The sequence below is a fragment of the Parasteatoda tepidariorum genome, chromosome 9, assembly GCF_982258835.1.
Source record: "Parasteatoda tepidariorum strain Cologne lab strain chromosome 9, Ptep-v5.0, whole genome shotgun sequence".
Classification (NCBI taxonomy): Eukaryota; Metazoa; Arthropoda; class Arachnida; order Araneae; family Theridiidae; genus Parasteatoda; species Parasteatoda tepidariorum.
The window spans coordinates 98,896,459-98,918,764 of record NC_141763.1 but is presented as its reverse complement, the minus strand read 5'-3'; the positions used below and the strand labels follow the sequence as shown (position 1 = coordinate 98,918,764).

The 22,306-nt window shown below is 27.6% G+C and overlaps 1 long non-coding RNA gene across 1 annotated transcript; it reads left to right on the top strand.

Annotated features, from left to right (window-relative positions):
• Nucleotides 1–2,968: 2,968 nt before the first annotated feature.
• Nucleotides 2,969–17,363, top strand: LOC122269509 (uncharacterized). Its single transcript, XR_015429009.1, has 3 exons — nt 2,969–3,116; nt 14,284–14,398; nt 17,151–17,363. It is a non-coding gene; the product is annotated as an uncharacterized LOC122269509 (long non-coding RNA).
• The last annotated feature ends 4,943 nt before the right edge of the window (nt 17,364–22,306 follow it).

Here is a 22,306-nt window from a genome sequence, read left to right as displayed (position 1 = left end):
TTTTAATCCCACATCGAGATAAAATACTTCTCACATAAACACCTAACATTTTTATAAACTAAATTTATTTTGTCGTCACATGTCAGTTTTAAGACACCTCAACTCTTTCAAACGTCTGATTCCTTGATAAGCTTGAAAACGTGATGACTTTTACACTTAATACTTGTTTTTAGAAAGTGAAAAATGTATCCTTGAATTTATCTTCCTTTTTGTTCCTATCTTAGAATAAAATAAAACAAAAGAAAACTTTGTTCTTTATTTATTAAATTCCTATAGTTACTTTCTGAAAATTTACACTTCCTATATGAAAAGCTTCTACCCTGCACTCTGAGAAAATCAATTCAACGTAGATATTTTAGTTATTGAGTATTTTTTTTTCTTCAATTAAATTGATTAAAATCCCATGGTGTTTACATCTGAAAGAAAATTTAAGGTAGATAAACAGAACAATACCAATTTTTCAAGACAAATATTTTATTTTTGTTTATCAGTATAGACGGTATCGTCAGAAAAGGAACAAAATTTAACCTTAATCTCAGAAATTACTGATAAAGAAGCTTAAATTCGTGTAAAAACACAACCCCTAACATTAAACCACAATATCGGAAGCATAATATTTTGAATAATTTCTTTATCATTCATAGTTATTAATAATAATTTGAATTTCTATACTCTGTTGAAAGTTAAGAAAAAACCATTAGCCGTAGGGAGAGAGCCTATTTGCATCCAAGTCGATGCGAAGTTCCAAGAGCGAACGAATATCAACATCGCCAACTCTTGAAGCACGAATTTAATTTCTGTCCAACGAGTTTGACTTTTAAAATGTTTTGAAAGCATATTTGTATAATTTGATAGCTAAATAAAACGGAACTATATGCAGTAGAGGATGATTACTTAAATTCTACACCGCAATGGTCTTTTCTTAACTTACAATGAAGTATAGAATTGAAAATAGTCGTCCATTTTTAAAATTTATTTAAAATCGGTCGAATTTTAAGTACATGGATTTTTTTTAATATGGTACAATATTGCACGGTTTTAAAGTTGTGGCGCACTTGAATGGTAATACGGTTTGAGACACTTCCTATTACCTATTACCTTATTCCTATATGACTATTATTATTATTATTATATGTTGTATATTTATTAATGTAGCATTCTCCTCAAGAATTTGTTTTTAAATTTATGTTCCTTTCTCCATCTTTTTAATGTTAATCGATTATTTAAGTAAATATTCGATAATATCGTTTAACTTCTTTTGGAAATTGGCTTAAGTTTTACGCTTTATTAAAAACTGTAAAAAATTATTAGGTTTCTAAAAATTTATCTAAAGTCATGATTTAAACTAGCAAAATAATAATAATAATATTGGGTTGTTCAGAAAAATTTGATTTTTTCCATTTCATTTTAAACTTAGTTCGAATAATCTTTATATATCTTGACAGTTGACAAGGCTGGCAGTATTTTTTGATTGGGGCTCTTTTGAATGTGAAAAGTGAAACATTTTTGACATATTTTACTTTTTTTCTATCAAAAAATAAAAGTTCCGTCCAAGCGAGAAAAAATTATCAGACTTGTATGAAGATGTATTGTCATTAAGGATGCATCGTGTTCTGGAAAACTTGTTTTATTTTATTTTATTTAATAACCGTCGTTGAACAACGGACCCAACTTTTGGGTTTGCGACTACTAGTGTTCTACTCCGTAGCCCAGTAATTTTGAACCCAATCCAGAAGACAAGCAAACTTTTGCCAGTAGTGTGCACTTTAACTAAAATCAAAATTGTCATTTTTACGCATTTTATAAACTATTACACAAATTTAAATCGCTACTTTAAATTTTTAGAGTTAATGGAAAGGATAATTAATCCCTGACTAAAAACAGTACTTGAAAATAATTTTTAACTTGCAAATTTATTGGTATAAAATACGAAATAATTACCAATTAATAGAATTTTTAATGAATTTTTGAATATAAATGAAAGGAAATTTCAAACTATACTTTTTTTGGATTTTATATTTCAGTACAAATATAATTCCAATAATCTACCAGATTATTTTAGTAACTATTAGACATTTTTCAGAATTAAAAAATTCCTAAATATATTTCTACTTGTAATTACAGTGTCAGGAGAAAAATATGCAAAATGGACACCGGTGTTCTATCTGCGTCAAAGAAAAAATAGGTGAAAATAAATAAACAAATAAATAAATTAATATATAAATAAATAAGTAAATAAATAAATAAATAAATAAATAAATAAATAAATAAATAAATAAATAAATAAATAAATAAATAAATAAATAAATAAATAAATAAATAAATAAATAAATAAAAAGCGTTAATTATTCTAGCAATGATAAGGATGATAATCATCCAGTGAGAAACATCTTATTAACACTTTAATAAAGCTACAGCAAATGTACTTGCTATAATGATTACAAATATTTTAAATTTTAGTACAAAGTTAGTTAGTACAAATATTTTAATATTTTAGAGTTGTTGCATAGTTAAAAACTTGCCTATACAAAATATATTTCACTTACGGTGTAAAAAAAAAGTATTTAATTCTTTTATACATTGAAATTACAAGCAAAAAATGTAACATTATTGCATTTTGTATCTTCGAAATCCGGAAATCTTATTTAATTTATTTGTTTTAATAACTGTCAAGTCAACAAGTTCATGGAAAGGCATCTTTATTTATTTATTTTTTTTTGATTTCAGCTGCGATCTAAGAAATCAGCTAAAAATAAATAAAAACTTTCATTCCCTTAATTCATTTGACGCGATGATATGCCGCGATATTTATAATTTCAATATCTAAATGCGACGTAAATGCATGCTTGAAGATCTAAAACAAGAATTGCATGTTACGGAATATAAGATTCACCAAGAACGATAAACATATTTCTTTTTTTAAAAATAGAACAACCAATAATAAGCTTCATCAATAAAGATAAGAATCAGTTTTGTTATTGATCTCATCGGAATCAACGTGGATTAAAAAAGTCCTTTGAATGAGATTGTTTTTCAATTGATTGTCCGACCTTCGATCGAAATTGTCAAAACTTCGTTTCCGAATTCTTTGGTTTTTAGGAGAAAAAATGATTAAAGTAAGTTGAATCAATAATTTTAGGAACTCTTAATCGTTATTATTAGAAAATGTATATATTTGTTGTGATTGCTTCTCTAAAATGCTGTATTGAATTGTTTTTAACGCATAGCAACAAGGCAAGGCGGGAGAGCATTACTCAAATCTTAACTTGAAGCCATGACAACAGTTAAATTTAATTCCCAGTAAAAATTTCAGTGAAAGTTTATATTTCTGCTTAGTGACAGGACTTAACATAAACTAGTGCAAAAATTTCGTATAGATTCCCTAAAAAATATTTCATATATTTCTGCTTAGTGACAGGAATTAACATAAACTATTCCAAAAATTTTGTATAGATACCTTAAAAAATACTTCTTATATTTCTGCTTAGTGACAGGTAAGCTTAGTGGCAGGTCTGCTAAGTGACAGGTAAAGCAATGCAAAATGTATTTTTTTTTCAATTCTAGATGTTTTCAAATAAAAATAAGAGTGTAAAGTTTAAATAGGACAGTTACTTGATATTATCCTTAAAAATGCACTGTAAAAAATTCTGGATCAAACCATGGTATAAAGTACCAGCACTTTGGGTGCATCATTCGTAAAATTAATTTTACCACAAATTGTTATACGATAATTTCTTTAATAATATTTATTTAATTCGAGTGATTCAGTGATTTTACGGTAACTATTACGGGTAAAAATTTCGGTATACCAGATATTTTCGATACATGTTCCGGCAAAAATGTATTTTTATTGTAAAAAGTATCGGCTTCTTGAGTTCCGGTGCTTTGTACCGTAATTTAATTCAGAATTTTTTACAGTATTGCAGCAATCGATTAATTCTATTATTGTTAGAAAGATTTTTAGAAAAATATAATTTAGGGCTTTGATGAATGACGTATGAAAATTAACGTATGAAACAGTGTTATTATTGTAATAAAAATATATTAGTTGCTTTAATCTCATTTATTCAGTTTGAAAATAATTTTTCAATTATTTAAATATTTTTTTATGTTTTTATGAAATATTCAAATAACGAAATGACATTTTCTTGCATGGGAAAGAAATTATTTCAGTGCTAGTTTTACTTAAATAGAAAAATATATTACGTAAGTAGTGAATAGTTATTGCATACACGAAAAAAAAAATATAAAATTAGCGTATTTGACATTTCTGGTAAGAAAAAAAAAACATAATTTTGGCTAACAAAACCGAAATATATGGCGTTTAAACCATTCATTTGGTAATTTTTCTGTTTTGGTAATTTTTCGAAAATTCTCGTTTTCAAAATCGTAGTTTTTATAAGCAGAAATAAAGTAAAAGAAATCTGTAGCTGAAAACAAATTTCAATAAAAAAAAAATTGATTTTTACACCATGCTCGAAGGTATCTGATAAAATTACCAAATTTTATCACACATTACTTAACCATATTTTATTGCTTATTTTACCAAAATCATTATCAAAGCATTTCGGTAAAAATGACCGAAGAACCAAAAATGCGATAAATTTTATAATATTCTGGAAGTTTCACGGCCATACTTTTTTTCTCAGTGCATTAATGTATTGTTTAAGATAATCTGACGACGTCCCTAAAGTTTGATGAAAAAACCTGTTCTAGTGTTAATTTTACTGAAATAGGAAAGTGTAGTGCATACGTATCGAAAATTTGAATTTAGAATAGGCTGTTGTTAACATTACTGTTCCTACTTCTTGAAAAAAAACGTCCAATAGCTTTATAAGATTTACAAATAAGTCGGAAATTATATACAGCTTTAAAAATAAGTCGGTAATTTAAATAAAAAAAATAAATCATATTTTGTCTTTATAATCCAATAAGAAGGGAAAAGTCATTTCCTTCCAGCGGTTTATTCTACATCTGAATCGAAGAATTCTATTAAAATTCGAAAAAATGATTAAAACTGCAGTAAGAATTCTATTAAAATTTGAAAAATGACTAAAACTGCAGTAAAAATTCTATATAAAATTCGAAAAATGACTAAAACTGCTGTTATAGAATTCTATTAATCTTCGAAAAATTATTAAAACTGCAGTAAAATTTTTATTTAAATTCGAAAACATGATTAAAACTGCAGCAAGAATTCTATTAAAATTCGAAAAATGACTAAAACTGCAGTAAAAATTGTATTAAAATTCGAAAAATGACTAAGACTGCTGTTATAGAATTCTACTAATCTTCGAAAAATAATTAAAAATGCAGTAAAATTTTTATTTAAATTCGAAAAAATGATTAAAACTGCAGGAAGAATTTTATTAAAATTCGAAAAATGATTAACACTACAGTAGACGTTGTCTGAGACAGTTTATCAAAAAAAAAAAAAAAAAAAAAAAAAAAAAAAATTACACTGACTATGAAAGTATGGTCAAAACTACCAGAATAATAAAATTACCGAGTTTCTGGTTCTATGGAAACATCAATGAGCTCTCTAATTTTTACTGAAGCACTTTGGTAATGATTTTGGTGAAATTAACGATAAAATATGTTTTTATAATTTGTGTTACAATTTGTTATCATGATACTTAGTAAGAATTTGCTTTATAGTTTTTGTATTTTTTACTAAATATGTGATAATGAGAATAATAAGTTTGAAAGTCAGAATTTCCGAGGAACGAAAAATTATCAAATTAATGGTTTAAATATCATATATTTTGGTTTCATTTCCAGAATTATAATTTCACTCGTTAGAAATATCATTACCATATAGTATGATAATTTTTCCAATTTTTTCTTTCATTTACAATTAAATTTCCTGTATTTGATTTTAAACCAATTAAACTACTTTTTAAACTTGAACTTTTATGAGTTTTAACTGTCAGTGTTCAATATAATGTTAAGAAATTTTAAAATGCGCTGATATAATGATTTAATGATGAAACAATTTTTCTGAGATAGTATAAACAGCAATAACTTCGCTTCCACCAACGGAATATGTAAATGAACTTTGAAGAAAACTGACTTTCATTTACCATTTTGTGATGAAGCTTTAAATAAATAAAGAAATAAATTTAACGAACAAAATTATATAAAATAAATAAAATTACTTAATATAAATAAAATTCTATAAAATAAACAAAATTTTATAAAATAACTAAATAAATAAATAAATAAATAATTAGCATTCTTTAATTTGTGTAAGGCCTTAGGCAGCAAGCAAAGGAGCCTGAAGAAATTTTTTTTCTCAAAAGGGTACAACTCGAAAAAATAAGTTTTATAATATTTGAAAAATTGTGAATAAATGCTTTCTTTTTTGAAATTCTAAATAATTTTTTGTTACGAATGCCTATTAGAATCTTTTACTAACAGTTTCAAAAATTCGTTTAAAATTTTTAAAAATATCGTTTAAAAATTATACTTCATTTAGATTATTTAAAATCAATACATGAAATGTTCGCAAAAGAAAACTAAAGCAATCCAGTATTTTATTGTTTTCTGAAGTTTCATATTATTTTTAATTTTTGTTTTTTTGAAATACTTTTATTGAGTTATATGTGATTTGAACACAAACCAATAAATAATATAAAACTTAAAAATAATATTTTTGCAATGGTGTTTGACGAGGAGAGAGTTCTATATACTACATCATCATCATCACAAAATAAAATTTTTTAATAAATTAAAATTAAGAATTCTGAGCCTTCATAAACAAGACATAATATGATACAAAATATGGTCTTTATTTTATTAAATTTTCATGAGATTAAAGTACACCCTGTTATTCTATTTGCGAGCATTATCAATAAAGAACATTTGTTAATATAAAATTAAAAAAAGGTGCGAAAAGTATTTGTTTTAAAGCATAAAAGGGTAAAATTACACTATTAGAATTTACATTCCAAAATCATGTTAAAATAAGTGAGAGAAGTCTGTCCATCCGTAATTTTTACGGCTATAATAATACGGCTGTAAAATTTACGGCAAAGAACATTTTTAACCTTTATGGTTTTGAAACAGTTTACAATTAGTGTGGTTAAAAAAGCCATGGATACAAATCTATACTGGTTTTTAACCCTTTGCATGGTTTCAAAATCGTAAAAAAGAAATTTAACTGGACATGAAATAGTTTACCAGTTTTATAGTGCTGCCAACTATAAGCGTGAATGAGGCTAGCGTGTTCTAACAGTCCAGGGTCACAAATTGGGGAGTACAGAAAACCGAAAACTCTTTATGTGTTAAGAGTAAGGGAGGAAATATTGGGGTGTCAAAGCTGGGATTCGAGCCCCCATTATATCGAGCATGAGATTAACAGCCTTCTCGTCAATAATATGTACTCACCTGCAAGGCTTTATAGGCTTTAATAGGTGGTTCTAGTTGGTGCGATAAAATTCTGGCTGTAAAACAGTATTAGGTGAAAGCAGTTAATAAACGTTTTTCTCACAGTTTCAATACCATCTTAATTATGCTTATTTGCCTGTTTTGTTCGAATAAATAACAATTAAATAAATTGTTATGTAACCACTTTTTCCAAAATTTTTTAAGTTGCTATTTTTTAACTGCTATTTTCGAAAAGACAACTTTAAGTTACTATTTTTCAAATGTACAATTTTAAATTATCTTGGCACAATACCAATATAGTTATCAAATATATTTTACTTTAAAATAGGATAGATAAAATATAATGCATTTAATAACTATGTTGGCATTATACTAGTAAAAGCTATGAATTAAATATTTTTTTTATATATAAATTCATAGATATATTTAAAAATAGGCTATTTAAAAATTTATAACTCTTTTTATAATTAACATATGAATGAATTAACAGTACAAAGGGAAGAATATGAGCGTTAATTAGTGATTATTATTTTTCGTAAAATTTTCAGCTTACAAATACTTTTTCAAAAAAAAAAGAAAAATATCAAGCTTAAAAATTAATTTTTTAAGATTGAGTAAAAATGATATTTATTTTATGAAAGTTTCATTCTTAAATGTATAATTCAATTGAAATTAAAATATGAATGATTAATTATTTAAAACATTTATAAAATAAATGTTGCTTTTTAATAATATAAAGACAAAGCAATTAAATTAAAAAAATATATATTTTAAAATAGGAGTAAGAACATATTTTCTAATTCAAAAAATAATCTTTATTTTTATCGAATAGGCATGCATAAATGTACTAAATGAATCCGTAAATAATGTGAGCCAATACCTTGATTATCAGTTACGAAGAATAACTAACTCTCCCAATTAAAAAGTTTCAATTTTCAATAAGAATTATTTTCTTTTTCTACTCTTTTTATAAAATTATGAATATTATTATGAATAAATGAGTCATCTGTTATAAAACTTTGAATAAGTAACTATGCAATATATTCCGAAAATATAGATTAAAGAATAAAGTTTTTTTTCTAAATATGCATTTATTGCAATGAAAAGAAAACCAATTTTTCAATTTTAAATGAAAATTATGTCACTTTTTTTTCTTTTCATTAAATTATTACTTTTAAAACGAATGAAAAAATTGTTTATAAGTAGAAAAACTAAAAATTTTCAAATTATTGTGTGTAAAAACTAAAATTAAATTTTCTTCTTAATTAGTAGTAATAATAATTTATTAGTTTTACCCTTTTTTCACTTCATTATTTTTTCTTCATATTTTTTGAAATGAGTCATTTAAAATGAAAAAGAAATTAATAAAAATATATAAATTAGTAATTGTAGAATGCTGTTAACTAAACGCATAAACGCAAATTATAGTTTGCAACGTCGGTGTTACATTAATGTAAAATTAACGAAATTATTGAAATATTATATTTCAAATTAAACGATGATGTCTGTTTCAAACTATTTTGCACATCATAATATCATTATGCTCAAAACTATTTGGATTTTCAATTTTAAAGTAAGGGGAAAACAGTTTAAAATATTTTATTTCAATGTATTTTAATTAATGTATAAAGGCCTAAAAATTTGTGAACTTTCCTTTTATCTGAAAAAGTATATGATTGCCAAATGCGAAGAAAACATAATTTTAACATAGTTCTTGTTGAAAAATAAGGCTGGTTTTCTATTACTATAAGAGTATGAAAAAGCTGCTTTAAATATTCTACTTTGGCAAAACTCATCATCAGTATCTCCTCAAAGGAAAGCTTTCACCCATTCTGGGCAAGACAGCCCATTGTGGGCCTTTCTTTCAAGAGAGATTCAAGCAACCCCCGGCCCCTCTCTTCCGTTCCTTTAGAATTCTAAAATCTATCTCAACTGCTTCTTTCTATTCTTGTTTTTGTTGATCTATTTTTCTTTGTCCCGTCGCTTTTGCAGAAAGCAAAGGGACAAAAAATGTTTTATTTTCCTTTTCTTCCCTTCTTTTATTTGTCCCTTTGCTTTCTTTACAGAGTTTAAATTTCAGTTTGAGTAAAAAAGTATATGCTTAAAAATGTTGAATGTTTCAAGTTTAAATTAGAAACAAAGTAGATTAATGCTAAACGTGAAAGCTGATTTTAGCATGCTCCTTGCAGATGATTCGAAGATAAATTATCTAATATTTTAAAGTTAGGAAAAAATAGACTATATTCCACGTTTCTAAGTTTAAGTAATTGAAAAAATGTATGTAAAAAAATCTATCTGGAAGCTTCACGTTTATATCACATGAAAAGTAAATGTAAGGATTTATTTATATTCGCAAAAGCATTGCACAAAACGTGAACACATTAAAATAACTCGACGTTTATGAAAACACAGCGTTATTTTATAACCATCAAATGAAACTTCAGTGCCAGGTTTTCGCACGCGTGATTTGGTAATTTCCCATTCTCTGAAGCCCCATAAATTGTAATTTCTAATTTCATTAGAATTTTCTGGACTTTAACTGGGTTCAATCACTCTTAGAGGAACCGTTATGTCTCAGGGGACTTAATTCCGATTAATTAATCTGATTCATCATGTGGATTATATTATTAATTCTCACCATAGTGGCTCATTAACACGAGTTATACAAATTATAGAAGCCTGGTGGCTCAGGGGGATAGAGCATTCGCTTTCAAATGAGGTGATCCGGATTCGAATCTCAATGATGGTTGGTTGATGCGAATTCCGTATCCGGCTTGCACCGACTACCTCAGTGGTAAACGGATCATGGGTTAGAGTCCTCTTGCTCTCATACTAATGTGGGAGGTTTTAGTGGTTTTCTTCTCCATGCAACGCAAATGCGGGGTAGTTCCATCAGAAAACTCCTCCACGGAGGCAAATTTCTCCCATTTCTTTATCCAGGAGTTCTCTTGTCTTCTGGATAAGGTTTAAAGTTACAAAGTTACGGAAATGAACATTAGTTGTCGGAAACCCAAAACACTGGGTCGGCTGTTCAACGACGGTTATAAAATTATAAAGTAAAATAAAATATAAACATCACTCATAGAGAGGTCAAGTCACGGTTTATATAAAAACAATCGCTTCTTCTTCAATTCTTTTAAGTTTTTATTTTATTTACCAGTGCTTGGGAACTAAAATTGACCTCTAAATTACTCTCCTTGTACTTTCTACCCGTTTTTTAAAGATTATGAATGTTTTTTTTTGTCAACTAGCAGTCAACAGTTGATTGTGAAATATGTTTTTTCCTTTTTGTTTATGTTTTATAATTTCTTTGATCTTTTTAAAAATTTGATTTTTTACATTATATTTTTTATTTTTTTAAGCAAATGTGCTCATGAAATATTACTTAAAATTATATTTCAAAAATTTAACTTGTCTAGTTTTTAACTTTTTAAATTTATTTTGATAATTTAATTACTGTAAATTTACTAAGACTAAAAGAAAAGTTAATTGAAATTAATGAAACTTTTTGTTCATATTATAGTAAAAATTAGTTTAAAACAATAAATTCATTTGTCCAAATAAATGTAAAAATTAATTAAAGTTAAGTTAATCGGAAAACGTAAAGACAAATTTAAATTACTGTAAAAATTACTGTACAAAGTACCTACTACGAAATACTGTCACAAAGAAAATAAGATGGATATATAAGAGACTGTTTTTATTTAAAATTTGAAGCATGCTAGATTATAGATTTTTCCTTAATTGATTTTTTCTTCTGGTGAAAATTTTCATTTTGTATTAATTTAAATGTGATCCATTATCTTAAAACTTTAATGAAATGCACCTTTAAAATTTAGATTACTTTTAGTGTTGTTCTATATTAATATTTTAGCATAAAAGTTTCGTAATTTGGTGTATTTTTATTTTTTTAGTATATGTAATCTTACATTTTTTCTAAAAATTCGATAATTTTCAATAAAATCAAACAGCTTATAGTTGTTTCTTTTTGTGGAAAAAATCCTAATTTTGTATTCATTTAAGTGATCTATTATCTCGAAACTTATATAAAATGCATATTTCAAGTTTAGATAACACGTAGTTTTGTTTTGCATTAACATTTTAACATAAACTTTTTGTAATTTCTTGCATTTTTATTTTTTTATTGGTATGAATAATCTTACATTTTTTTTCCAAAAATTCGATACTTATCAATAAAATCAAACAGTTTATATATTTGATTTAAAAAAAATCTAGTATTGAAAATATAAATCCACTATATGCAAGAAAATTGTGAATAACTTAAGACGTTTTCAAAGGTTTATGAATATATTACTCTTAATATTGATAAAATACACGTACCTTAACCCTTACAGAGGGATTCTATATTGTACTTACACGGATAAAAATACACTCACTTTGATAAAAATAAATTCACACTGATAAAAACTATTCCATTTAGTTTTGATTATAACAGAGACTTCTACAATAGTAATACTTTTTATTTCTTTAACAAATCACTGTTGGAAATTTCTCAGAAAAAATTGATAAATAACAACTTTTATTTTTCTATATTCAACTAGGCACACAGCCAATGAGAATTGAGCTCACGTTCTTTAAGAGATAAGGATTACGAATTTATATATAAACTCATGTTTGTGAGAATTGCAACACCATGAAGGACTTACGCGAGTGAGCTGAAATTTTCAGGAAATGCAAAGTAGAGCATGATATGCAAATGATTAGAATTTCAGACCCGTAGCGCATGCGTATGCTGAGCAGCGCCCTCTGAACGGCGGATGGATCCGAATAAATAGACGGCTGTAGCCAAGCGAGTATGGTTATCGGTGGTTATCTGCTAGTGGTAAGTGAACGCCATCTTCCGGAGTGCGTTATCGAACTCCACAGTGGACGAACACCCGGGGTTATGGTCTGCGGTGACATAGCATATCATGGACAATCTCAATTGCTACGAATTGTGGGTAATCTGAACAGCAACCGGTACATCAGTGAAGTTCTACAGCCCCAAGATGTTCCCTTCCTTCAAGCCTTGCCAGGTGCTGTATTTCAACAGTACAATGCCCACCCTCATATTGATAGGACTGTTCAATCCTTCCTTGCATCGCTACAGGTACAACTTCTTCCTTGGCCGGCGTATTCCCCGGATATGTCACCGATTGAACATGTGTGGGATTTCGTTGGTCGGCGTCTCGCTCGTAATCCTCGTCCTGTTGCTTCTACAGGCGAACTTTGGGTACGCATACAAACAGTATTGAATTCTCTTTCTCAGACAGACATTCAAAGTTTGCTTGACTCCATGCCATGTCGTGTAGCAGCACTTATTGCGGACCGTGGTGGTTACACAAAATACAGATTTCGATCTCTTGTTATTGTTTGTTTGCTTTGAAAGTTTAATCATTTATTTGCACCACTACCACTCAACAATTTCATTCAATTATGACGATTCCTTCATGGTGTCGCAATTTTCACAAACAGGAGTTTATATATGTTTTCATCATCAGAAATCGAGCACAACAGTGGATGCCCTATCATCTTATAGTAATTAATGCGCGGTGTAAACCTTATAAAGCCACTCAGCTAGTTACATACTATAGCCGAGACGTCTAATCTGTCGATTTAATGACCGGCTAAATGGGGGTTCGAGTCCTTACATTGACACACCACAATATTTCCTCCATTCCTTCAACGCAAGAGGAGTTTCCAGTGTGTTACACTTCTCAATAAGTGTACTATGCTTGAGCACGAAACCCTGATTCAAGCATCGATGACAGCACCATAGAGCTGCTTAACTCAAGTTTAATATTTCCCAATTCTCACGATGAATTGTGCCACTAGATAAACTAATTAAACCATATTCCATGGTTCACTTAAAAAATGCTACTCAACTACAACTTAACTCCAATGTTCATTACCTAACGAAATATATAACAGTCTATCATGAACTAGTTTATGATAGACTAAAAGTCTATAATAAACTGAAATTTCAGTTTTATGGTTTTGAAACTGCTCAGTTTTGTATTTACGGTTTTTATAACGGAACCATACCAATTTAAACTGGTTTTAAGGTAAAGGTACAAAAATGCTCCTGACCGTAAATTTTACTGTTAATTGGGTAGACATACTACTGCCGTTTATTTTACCGTACGTTTAGAATGAAAATTCTAACAGTATGCAATCACTTTTTACTCTGAAAATTGTAAAAATTAATATAATAATTAATAAAAATAATTGCATAATAAAGTCACTTCAGATTGGAATTACTATGACCACATACTATAATACTATGACCATATTTCTATTGGTTTTTCGTGACTAAAATTTTCTGACCCGCAAAGGCTTAAAGATCTTCTTTCAAATTCATTTAAAAACTAGATTTTAAAACAAGTGAATATAAAATGTTTGATATACATGAGTTATTGCAAATGACCGAAATCGGTGGTTGTTGTCTTCCACTGGAGAATGTTGACAATCACACAGTCACTTTGGTAAAATATACGAAATATATGCTAGGTCTGATTGAGTGCCACTGCCCAGTATACCGTATACTGATGTTTTTAAGGGTTCAGTGCCCAGTATACATTTGCCAGGTACTCCGAACACTGATGTTCTCCTAATCTATCCTCAGAAGATATTAAAATATCGAATAAATATAACAACATCAACGAATAAATTAATATCAAGTAGGATATAACAAATATTTCGGACATTCACCAAAGCGACTATGTGATAGTTGACATTCACTGGTGAAGGTCGACATTCTCTTGATATCGGTTATTCACGGCACATGTGTATGACTTTTTGTTAACCACATCTGCATTAACTGTAAAATAATATGTTGTGCATTTATTTGAGAGTTGGTAAACAAAAGATATAAATATGCGTTTTTTTCTTTAGGTGTTTATTGTGTTTTGTGTTTGCATTTATGTGGTTAAGGGAGTTTCCATACGTAAAGAACTCAGGAAATTGTGTGGAGATGAATTACCCGCTGCTGTTGCATTATTATGTAGAGGTAATTTTTTTATAATGAATCTTTAGCTAGTAGAACACAAGTAATGTTAAGAGTCCAAGTATTTAAATTTAATTATATAGTATTAAGTTTTTATAAAGTGCATTCATTGTAAGGAAAATAAATTGTTTCGAAATTTGTTAAAGCAGTTTAGTGATAATTAGTTTGTGCTTTCTTTAGAGAAGCTCCAGACGTTCAATTAAAGCTTTATATTTTTAAAAAAAATATTCGTCATTTTATAAAAGAGAAAATATTTCACATATTCATAAGAGCGTTTAAATTATTACACTTCTACAATCAAGCTGAAATCTTGCATTCACATATCTGAAACGTGATTTTGAAACAATAGAAATTCTGAAATGAAACTTTTGGAAAATGTCTCAAATCTTGCAAAATGCAAAATGGAAAAGTTAAAATTCACACTGCATTAGAATAAATAAATGCCGGTAAACAAAAACACTAGAAGTTTCCTAGTGCGTTAAATTTTGATATCATGAGCATTTAATGTATCAGTAGATTGTTTCATTTTTCCTATTGATTCTAATGTACGTATCAGGTATATAAATCCAAGGTTCCAGTATGGTTCAAACATACTCATCAGCTATATAAATGCAAGATTCCAGTATGGTTCAACTATACGCAGCAGCCATATAAATGCAAGGTTCCTGTATGGTTCAAATAAACGTATCAGCTATATGAATGCAAGATTCCAGTATATTTCAAATATACGTATCAGTCATATAAATGCAAGGTTTTAGCATGGTCCAATTAAACGCAAAGTTTCAGTACTGTTCAAATATACGTATCAGGTATATAAATTCAAATTTCCAGTATGGTTTAAGTATACGTATCAGCTATATAAATGCAAGATTCCGGTATAGTTCAAATAATAGTATCAGATATATAAATGCAAGGTTTCAGTATGGTTCAAATATTGCATCAGGTATACAAACGCAAAGTTCCAGTAACGATAAAGACCACATCAAAATTTTAAGGAAAAAAAAACTATTCTGAAAACTATTAAAAAATATTTTTTACTCTCTTTGACTCTCTCTTATTGAAATTATGTACTTTCAAAGAAATACTCATTATTGATGAAAGTATAATTTTGATCTTATTTTATTTGATTAAAACATATAGTATATTTCTTAAAATTTAATTTTTATTATAAATTATTATTTTTCTTAAAATTAATAGTAATCAATAGTTTTTTTTTTTAAAAAAAAATTAATAGTATTGTTTCCAAAAGTTAGGCAATCTAGAAATTTCCTGGGAAATTCATTTTCCCAGGAAATCATTCTTTTTACGAAAAATAAAGAATTTACAAAATAGATAACCTTATTCTAATATTATTAATTATAATAGTGCTCATTATTAAATGTTAGTTCATTTCAGAATGTACAGAGACCTCAGCATTTTTTTCGAAATCATCCTTTACATGGAAATAATTTTAATATTTGACTGAGTAGATTATTATTTTGTTCCAAAGACGACGATAAAACATTTTTAAATTTAAAAATGATCATTCACCTTTGAAATCTGCCGTCATACAAAATGTTCTTTAGATGAAAATATATGTTTTTTGTATGTTTTTGGTCGAAAAGAACGAATTTGCGATTATTCTTTGCTTATCAAGCATCGCTTGTCCAATAATCTGCTCTTAAACTTGGTGACTTAAGTCAGGGGAGTCATCGCCAATTTGGTTAAACAAAAGCCAAGATTTTGATGATTTTAGTCTCTTTGTCAACATGTTTTGAGGATAGAAGCATTATCTACTTTCCCGAAGTTTTGAGGCTCTAGGTAGGTGCATCAGGGAGCGAGATACCTGATAGTCACTAGAAGTTTAGTGACTTTTTCGGTGACTTTCCTTCTGGAGAAAACGGTATGGTACGTGGTGGACCATTTTTGGTTTTGTTATTTGAATCAAGTACATTTTTATCACAGAGAATCACATAGCTTCAGCTAATGGACGAAAAAAACCCCACTCAAATTCGTTGTAAATGTTATTGCTTTATGCTTACAGCCGATCACAACATACCTAAGAAATCATATGTTTACATTTAAATTTGCTTTTAGACTCAAATATATTTTTTCACTGCAATTTTCAATTATTGATACGATCAAATAAACAGTGCATGTTTCCTTAAATACAAATAAAATAATTTGATAAGATAAAGACGTTTCCAAGAGAGAAAGTGTTGAGAAATGAAATCAAAAATATGCTTTAATGATGTTTTGTTATGGTTTAATTGCAGAAAGAAAAAAACTCAAGTGTGATTTATTAAAAATATTGTTGAATAGTTTTTTTGTATCATAGTTTTTTTGTTGAAACAAGTACTGTTTTATCATAGAGAATCACATAGCTTCAGATAATGGACGGAGAAAAAAAACCCACTCAAATTCCATGTAAATGTTATTGTTTTATGCTTGCAGTCGACCATAACATGTCTAAGAAATGATATGTTTGCATTTTAAATATGTTTTTAAACTCAAAATATTTTTTCACAGCGATTTTCAATTATTGAGAAGATTAAAAAAAAGAGCACATGTTTTCTTAAATGCAAATACAATAATTTGAGAAGGTAAAGACGTTTATTAACTTTATTCATTGAGTAAGTGTTGAGAAATAAATGAAAATTATGTTTTAATAATGTTAAGGTTTAATCGTATTAGGTGAAAAATCAATTGTGATTTACTAAAAACATTGTTGAATAGTTCTGTTGCATTTGTTAATTGTAGATATTTTTGTTTGAAGGATCGACCGTCAATGACTCATTAATTAGAGAAATGAAGGTATCGAAAGAAGTAGCGGAAGAGTGCTGTGAAAAGGCGTGCAATACAGAAAGACTCAGATCATTTTGTGAACAGGAAACGTAGAATATATACTTCATATGTAATTCATTGTACATATTTTATCTAATTTAGAATTTAATAAATTTTTAAGCGAATAAATAAAATAATATATTTATAGCTGCTGTTTGATATTTTAAGTCGAATATTGGTAACACCAAAAATATGTTCAGATTCATAAATGTATAAATTTTTTTTTGTCACGTTTGAGATGGTTAGATTACAAGTTGACTCGATCTGTTTTCTGAAAGCTTTCACGTGAGACAGGAAACATATTTCTTTTATACATTTGAACTATAGTAAATGTTCTTAGAGGCTTTGATACGAACAGAGATATAAAATGTTATTATCGTCAAAACATTTTTAGTTCTCAAATACAGTTTTGGGGTTTAGCTTGTTTTGACAAAAAATGAGTTTTTTGTTTATTTCGCTGATTTTAGTAGGAAAACAAAATGCGTGCTTTTTTTACAGTTGAGTTGCATACCTTAAAAAATTATAATTTCACATAAAAGATTATTTTTTTAATTAATAAAAAGAAAATGAAAAACGGGTGTTCATTAAAATTTTTCTGAGAAGACATTTTAAGTATTTATATGTGTTAATAATAATAATATATACATTTAAAAATAAAAAAATCTGATTTCGGAAAAACTATGCAAATTTAAAAATGTCTGAAGTAACTACTACAAAACATGAAAACAAACATAATTACCTTTTTCATTTTACCAAGCATAGTGATAACATTTGATATTTGTAGATAAAATGCCTTTCAAATTAGTGATAAATTGCTAAAGCTAGTAATTATTGTAAATAATCAAATTTTTTTTCACGTCAATGATGAATTCTTAAATCGTTTTTCATTTAATGACTGTTTCATTTAAGTTATTTTACATTTTGAATAGAAATAGATGTATTTATTCTTCGCAAAAGAATTTAATTGGTTTCATTTTAAATCTTTATGCATTTTTTAAACATTATTTAATGATACGAAAATATAATTGTTTGAAAAAATAAAAATAAAATGTACTAGTTTTTTCATTTTCTTTTCAAGTTAATAAATTCGGTAATGAAACGTAAATTAATGAATGTTTTCACTTACTAAAACGTAATACACCTTACCATCCTTTTTATTTTAAGCAAATTTCATAATTAGAACAAAATTTTTTAAAATAAGCTATAAATTGCTTCTTTATTAAGCAAGTTTCATTAACAAAACAATGAGTTTTAAAAACGGAAACTAAATATCGTTCGCATTTAAAAACATTTAATCAATAAAAAAAACAACTTTAAAGTAGAAACTAAAAATCGTTTGCATTTTAAACAAATTTATTCAACAAAACAAAAAACTTTAAGTTTTCACTTCTGAGTGAAAATTATTTAAATTTTGCCTTCAAAGTAAATGAAATAAAAAAGATTTTGAAACTTGTAATTGAATGTTATTAATATGAAAATAATTGTTTTAAAAAAGTGGAATATTGTTTGAAAAATTAATGTAAATAACTGGATAAAATACTCTATTAATAAGAAAAAAATCTTTCTACGATTTTATTTAATCGCCATCAAAACTCAAGTGATTTACTCGTCCTTGAACTATCAATCTGTATAAAATATTCATTTCGGTATTTGTCAACCTTTTTCTGAAGTGTTTTGTCATTCAAAACATCGCCAAACGAAGCATAAAATGTTTTTAGAAAACGGAATATCTGCATAATTTATTTATTTTTTTAAATTTATTTATTTTTATTTTGTATAAAGAAAGAGGCTAAAAATTTTAAGACTACTTACCCAAATTGCTCATGCATCGTGATTGTTCATACAAATAATATTTTAAGTTTAGAACACTGTTACCTTGAAGAGATTGAATTACTATTTCATAATTATTATTAAAAAAGAGACATTTAGTGAATACTTAAAATAAAAGGTATTGTAGATAGCATAAAGCACTGAAAATATTGAATTAATATTACTATACTTGAAATTTTAACAACAACGTAGTTGTTGTTAACATTTCAACAGTGATGCAAACGTAGAATTAAGATAATTTAAGTAAATAAATCAACCAGTTCAAAAGTGCTTGTACAGAAAGCTCATAATAAGGTTCATGATGCAATATCTTATGGTATGCCCAACCTCCCCTTAAAGTTTGTACCAATATTTATACGACATCAAATTTAGAGCTACAATTTTGTTTCTTAAATTTATTTTAACTAAAAAAAGGGAAATTTTAATTATCCTAGCTTCTGTTTGTATTCGTATCTTGATTTTGAAGTCGGTCTAATAGTGATTTTTACATTTGAAAATATTGCATGAATACAAACTTTTCAGAAAGTCAATCGACTGAAAGTAAAACGTTAAAAACGAAGTTTATAATTTTTTTTATATTTAAAATGTCTAAAAGCACTTTACGATACCAGGAAGAAAAAATTTCCGGAAATATTGTTGTTATTATTAGGTGAAATAACGTATGACATTAATAAAAACGTAGAATTACTGTCTTAAAAAATAAGGTATTGTACCAAAAGGCAACAGACTGTGGTTTAATGCTTAATGTAAAGGAAAATTGCTCTTTAAAATGACTATTAATTTCAGCAAATGTTGAATAACTAATAACATAAAAGCCTACATCGCTGAAAAGCTAAGCTATTTTTCAATTCACCATGTTTGGTCTTGTAGAATTGAGTTTTTATGTCAAATACAGTTAGCCACGGCTTAACTCGAAAAAATGTTCATATATTATTTAAATAGTACCTAATTTAAAAATGTTTGCATTTAAATAATGAAAAAATGTAATTCATTACATTGCTTAACTTAACAAAAAAGTTCATAGATTATTTAAATTGTTCCTAATTTCAAATTGTCTGTATTTAAACAATAAAAATGCAATTAATGTTTAACCTGAAAAAAGTTTATATACTAAAATAGTTACTTACGTAAAAATGTCTGTATTTAAGTAATGAAGGTGCAATGAATGCTAATGTTTAACCTGAAAAAGTTCATATATTAAAATAGTTCCTGATTTAAAAATGTTTGTATTTAAGTAATAAAAAGGCAATTAATGCCATTATTTAACCAGAAAAACAATTAATATATTATTTAAATAGTTACAAGTTTAAATATGTCCATGTTTCAATAATAAAAATGCAATTAATTATATTAAATTGATAAACAGCTCATAAATTTAAATAGTTACTAATTTAAAAATGTCTGTATTTAAATAATAAAAAATGCAATTAATGGTCATTGTTTAACCTGAAAAAAAGTTCATATATTAAAATAGTTACTAATTTAATAATGCCTGTATTTAAACAATAAAAATGTAATCAATGCTATTGTTTAACTTAAAAAACAGTTCCTGTATCGTTTAAAACTGTCTATATTTAAATAATAAAAATGCAATTAATGCCATTTTTTAACTTGACAAAAAAGTTCGTTCATTATTTAAATAGTTATTTATTTAAAATTTTCTAATAAAAAATATCGTATAAAATAATAATTATAAATATTTATTTAAATAATAAAAATATCGCGTTGTTCGAAAAGTAATTTCCTTTTCACTACTTTTTTATGCAATTGGAAGAAGATTTTCTTGTAGTGAGTAAATATTTAACTGAATTATACGTTGTCCATTCTGGTCCAATACCTTTTGCTATCTTTCTGGCTGTAGCATGATTTTTTTGGTCCTTTTCTGGCAAAAAACTTTTTGTTCTCCTTTGATTCCTCGTTTTTACATTTTGATCGTTGAACATTGCTGTAAACACTTCTCGTCCCCAGTAATGATGCGCTTTAAAACATGCATAATTTTCTTGACATTTGAGAAGCGAATCACACATGTCAACGCGGCCGCACAAATTTCGTAAGAGATGAGGAATCCATATGTCGAGATTTTATTTTATTTTAAAACCGACGTTAAGCAGCCGATCCAAATCTGAGTCTATGACTATCAATGTTCAGCTCTGTAGCCTTGTTATTGTGAACCTAGCCCAGAAGAAAAGGAAATTCCTAGATCAAGCATTGGGACTTTTGATGGACTAACCGGCATTTGTGTTGCATGGAGAGGAAAACCTCGAAAACTTCCCATGGTTAGCTCAACTAAACCACACTAAAACAAAAATATTTATTGAAAATATAAAAACAAACAACCGTATAAGAATGTTTTTCAAAAATGTTGAATCGTGTTGATATAATTTAGTCAGATAAAAATCAATGGAGAATCTGAAATATGAGAATCTGAAATATGAGAATCAATGGAGAATCTAAATCCATATTTTGTAAATGCTAATTGGGTAACGACCTTGAACTTTATCTGCTTCGACGGATATTGCCGAGCAAAATAAATATACTGGACCAGTTTATTTTATTTTATAACATTTAGCAGATCCAATTTCGAATTTACGACTACCAATGTTCAGCGCAGCAATTTTAACCTTCTTGCAATTTTAAACCCAATCAATAAGACAAGGCAACTCCTGTTGCTGGGAGAAATTCGTCTTCATGTAGGACTTCTTTCATGAAACTAATTCGCATTTGCGTTACATAGAGAGGAAATCTACGAATACCTCTTATTGTTAGCCTAACGGCAAGGAGACTCTAACCGGTGATCCGTCTACCAGTGAGGATATTTTACAATGACACTGTGGTCGGTACAAGCGGGGAGCGGAATTCGTATCAAGTAGCATATGCTAGGATTCAAACCTGCGTCACCTCATTGGGGGGGGGGGTGATGAATCCTCTGAGTCACCGTAGCTCATATTCGAGATATGAGATTAATCCTAACCGTTTCAAATGATCATGAGCTGTCGAATACGATAAATGTAATGATTCAGCAATTTCAGGTGTGGTTATTCAGGTTTCATCAAAGTTCATGGACTATTATATGACAGAGCTGCATAACACAAAAATGTGCAGCATTTCCCAACCATCACAATAGGTGGCACCACTAGATAAATTAATTAAGCCACATTTTAATGTTCGTTTTGCAAAATACAACTCAACCTAACCCTAATGTCATTATCTAACGTAAAACCTAATTCCAATGTCCAGTTAAATGTCACTTTTTCCCCT